Below are 4,831 nucleotides of genomic sequence, written 5' to 3'. Positions count from 1 at the left end.
CTCTCTCTCTCTCTCTCTCTCTCTCTCTCTCTCTCTCTCTCTCTCTCTCTCTCTCTCTCTCTCTCTCTCTCTCTCTCTCTCTCTCTCTCTCTCTCTCTCTCTCTCTCTCTCTCTCTCTCTCTCTCTCTCTCTCTCTCTCTCTCTCTCTCTCTCTCACCATCATCGCCGCCCTCCTATTTCTCTAGAGCTCCGATCTCCTATGGCAATGGCTACCATCCTTGAATCCATCATCGTTCCTCGCTCCTCCGCTCTGCCTTCAGCCACTCTCTCCCCAATCGCCGCCTCCTCCGTTTCTTCCCGCACCGGCCGCCTCGGATTGCCTCACTTCACTGGCCTCAAGGTCAGGTCCGCTCTTCAGACCTCTCACTCTGTTAGATCGCTGACTTACAGCCCCGCTTATCGCCGCCAGGGCTCTCCTTCTCTCTCTCACCGACGTTTCTCCCTCCGCCGCCATGCTTCATCTCATCTACGACCACTCCAGCTCTGACGTCATCTTCACCGTTTGCTGCAGCGGAAAGAGCCAGGTCACTCCTAGCCTCTAGAACCTTCTCGTTTGCCTTTTTGAATTTTTGTTGTTGTTGTGGTGGTGGTGGTTAGAGGCTTAGAGCTAGGAGGTTTCAGACTGTTGATTTCGTTTGGTTGATGAGAAATCCATGTGAAATCGGACTTGAATTAGCATGGATTGAATTTCCTACGTAGGTTTCTGGACATATACACGTAGTACAGTTTCACGGTGACCAAATTAACGGCGCCAGAGATCTCCTCCGACCTCTCTCCTCCGATCTGGAAAACACACACTCTCTATCTCTCTCTTTTGTCAATAACTCGATTATTAGGGGTCGGTAACTGATTATTGGAGGTCAGTAACTGATTATTGGGGGTCAGTAACCAAATTATTAGAGGTCAGTAACTAATTATTAGGGGTCAGTTTCTAATTATTGGGGGTCAGTAACTGATTATTAGGGGATTATTGGGATCAGCAACCAAGTTATTGGGGGTCAGTAACTGAGTTACCAGTGACGGAAATCCGACGACCGGAGAAAATTTGAGTTACTGGAGGTCAATAACTGATTATTGGGGGTCAGTAACCAAGTTATTGAGATCAGTATCCGATTATTGGGGGTCAGTATCCGATTATTGGGGGTCAGTATGATTATTGAGGGTCAGTAACTGATTATTGGGGGTCAGTAATCAAGTTATTGGGGTCAGTACCCGATTATTGGGGGTCAGTAACCAAGTTATTGGGGGTCAGTTATTGAGTTACTGGGGGTTAGTAACCGAGTTACCTGTGACCGGAATCCGACGACCGTTGACCGGAATCCGACGACCGTTGACCGGAGTCAGACGACCGGTGACCAGAGTCCGGCGGCCGGTGACTGGACTCCGGTGAGGTTCTGGCCAATTATTCTCTCTCTTCCACTTCTCTCTCTCTATGCATGTTTAAGGGGTGAGAGTAAAATAGTCTTAAAATAATATGGTTTGTTAAGACTTTAGCAAAGATTTGTGCATTTGAGCATAAAGATTTGTGCATTTGAGCATAAAAAATGTTACCTTATATTGAAATGGGCTAATGCAAAAGATTATCATTGGAATGGGAAATGAAGGGTTTGAATTAGTACTAAATGGGCATTTTCCCATTATTGTATACTTTTATGTGTTCTTGTACTGAAATATTGAGCTATATTATATACAAGTCACTGATATATCCTCATTTTTCGTTGAATTTTGAGTAAATATAGGATGTTGACGGTGTAATATTGCAATATAACAACGACATGCATTGTTTCATGTAAATTAGTAGGAATATGTGAAATCAGTTTTCGGCTTTACATATCATCACAATAGACGTTCTTAAATCCTTAAAAAAGCTACGAGAATGTATAACATGCAACTTTGGTGGTGCTAACAAAAATTTTGTAAAGATGTGAGTTTCGTCAAACTTTTTTAGTTTTCAAATAAATAGATCCATCGTATTATAATGTTTCGCTCACAAATGAAATTATAAGAACTGACCATGAGTCGGATAAGATTTGAGCGGAGTCCCTGCAAAGCCGTACATCGAGACTGATAGATGCATTGTCTCCGGTAGAAACTACAACCAGAAGGAACATAACTGTCCGCCGGAAGAAAGGGATTAAACAAAAATTTCAGACAAGAAAAGAGAAAATAAAATAAAAAAGAATGATTTTTGTTTTAGAATAATTAAATGGAAGACATGTGGATGCAATGATAGATTGGTCACAGGGTCTTGTTCCCACCCTATGGAGATTCTCCTCTATCAAATTTTCAGATGCGTTATCTTTACTATTCCCTTCTCCTTCCCTTCATTCATGCTACTAGTTTTTTTTTTTGGGTGTGCAGAAGTTGCTAACTTGCCATCGACCAATGAAAAGTGTCTCTTAATCGGATGGAAAAAAAATCTCCTAATCGAGAGGAAAAGAATAAACTCTCATATATTTGGATGAAAAATAACACCGTGTTCAAATTTCTCACTTCAATTTCCATCTATTACTACTTTTTTGTATAAATGGTCAGTGTCGATGCCCTTAATTAAGCCTTGATTGATGAAATTATAGAATACATGGAGAATAGAGCTTTAAACTGATATTATAACAAGTAATGTATTCTAACTTAGCACAAATTAACAAATAGTGCTTTATTGATTACTTTATTTGATTTGTAAAATATAATAGTGACATGAAAGGTAATTGTACTAATGACAAATAATGCAAATTTCATACTATGGCCATGATATGGAAATTCTATAACTGGATTCCATCCACTATTTGAGTGAGAGGGTTGATTGATGTGGAAAAACGTCTATAGATCCATCCACTATTAGTGTGCTTTGGTAGGAGATCCATCGTTCGGGAGGGGGCCGATCTAAAACTCAATAGTCCAGGGCGGTAGGAAAGTCTAAACAAGTTTTTGCTAAACATGAATGACAGGTTCTTCGACATGTTTGATTTCTAATTGAAGCCAAAAGGGTGAAAGAGTTTCTATAGTGTATTAGGAGAGTTTGTCATACTGACTTGGATCTAGTGTTGGGCTTAATTTTGTCTCTAATCACGAGGAGTCTAAAATTGAGAATGACGTCACACACGTATGATGTATCATAACATAGTGCATTCACGTTTGAAATGAATGAAGGTTGTGTCGTCATGGATGGTCTAATAGTTTGCCATGTCACAAATGAATAACTATCAGACTTTGAAAGTACAATCGAGTGACCATGAGGGAATGAGATTTGAAATTGAAAACATATGTGAGGCCTAATTGCCTAAATAGTATGAAAGACCACGCTTCCTCTTTTTTGAAATGTCATCTGATTATCTGTTCTTTCATTATGTATTATATCTGCATTTGGCATGGCAAAGAACATGAAAACATATTTACTTGGCCTTTACCATTTGGTATAGCGGCATAGTTTACTTTTAGTAAGTAGAAGGTTGTGAGTTCGACTTACGGAAGACTAGTTGTAACATTTTAGTTGTAACACGCTTAATAAATGATACATGTGTGATTAGGTAAACTTTGACATGGGTTTCTTCAGTGGTCTTGCGACTCGTGTCAGACGGGCCAATACCATTTGGTATAGCGGCATAGTCTACTCTTAGTAAGTAGAAGGTTGTGAGTTCGACTCACGAAAGACTAGTTGTAACACGCTTAATAAATGATACATGTGTGATTAGGTGAACTTTGACATGGGTTTCTTCAGTAGTCTTGCGAATCGTGTCAGATGGTGGTGGCGGAGAGATACCTAGTCGTGGTTGTGGAGATATTGAAAGATGGGGATGCGCGATATATGTTTGCAGAATGGAATCCCGTTACAACCGTCCAACAAAGAAACATACATAGGTGATATGAAGTTTGCCATGGTTACGTTACTTTAATTCCTCTGCTCCTCTTATATCTCATTCTTTCCCAAATCTTCGTAACTTCACTGAAACTCAAAACCAACCATACCAAGATGTATAGCTCGCCGTCACCAAATAGTCGAAGTATCATACCTCAAACATGCTAAGTATTGTAGGAGTTGCCGGAAAATACTAGTTAGCAATCCGAAAGTTGGATTTTTATTGGCCATCGAAAGCCAGAAATTTGGAGCTATGATTCTCCTTTCTCATTTGGAGATGCGATGAATCAAGAGTTGACAGATATAGGCGATGAGAAAGCGAGTTAAATTGTTGAACGATATTGATGCGTCGAGATGTTGCATGAAGTTGAACTTATGGAGTGAAATTTCTTGAAAGCTTGGGTAACTGGTTCTTCATTAACGTTCTCTTCTACAGTTTAATTAAATGCTAGTTGTGTCGCTCACGCGTCGAATTTAACTATGGTCTAGATGGTCCGCAAACTATACCAAACTCTCTCCTCATCCAAAACTATATCAACATATATTTCAACATTTTCTTATTTTGATGTAGCTTTATTAATACACATCTAAATGCAAACATGAGCTGTCAAGCACAAAACAATTTTGAATAAAACAATCGTTAAACACATAAACGTAAATTGTGTTTAATATGTCATAAACGTTTCAAACTAACATTTTCTGACGACCAAAATTTCCACGTAAAGAAAGCTCATCCATCGAGATTGCTCTCAGGTGAGATGCTCTGTATTTTCCAAAATTCAAAATACTACTCCAAAATGTAATTTATAAAATAGAAAATTTCATAGAAGTCACTTTCTTAACATTTTTTTCTAAATAAGTCCACCTTAATATTTTTACCCACATAAGTCCACTTTATAGCTCAAATCCATTAGTTTACTTTTATATTATGCCTAAACTACCCTCTCCTTCGTATTAACCCAAATCCATCAGTTT

Source organism: Fragaria vesca, unplaced genomic scaffold, assembly GCF_000184155.1.
Source record: "Fragaria vesca subsp. vesca unplaced genomic scaffold, FraVesHawaii_1.0 scf0513160_u, whole genome shotgun sequence".
NCBI lineage: Eukaryota > Viridiplantae > Streptophyta > Magnoliopsida > Rosales > Rosaceae > Fragaria > Fragaria vesca.
Note: the sequence above shows the minus strand (reverse complement) of the source record.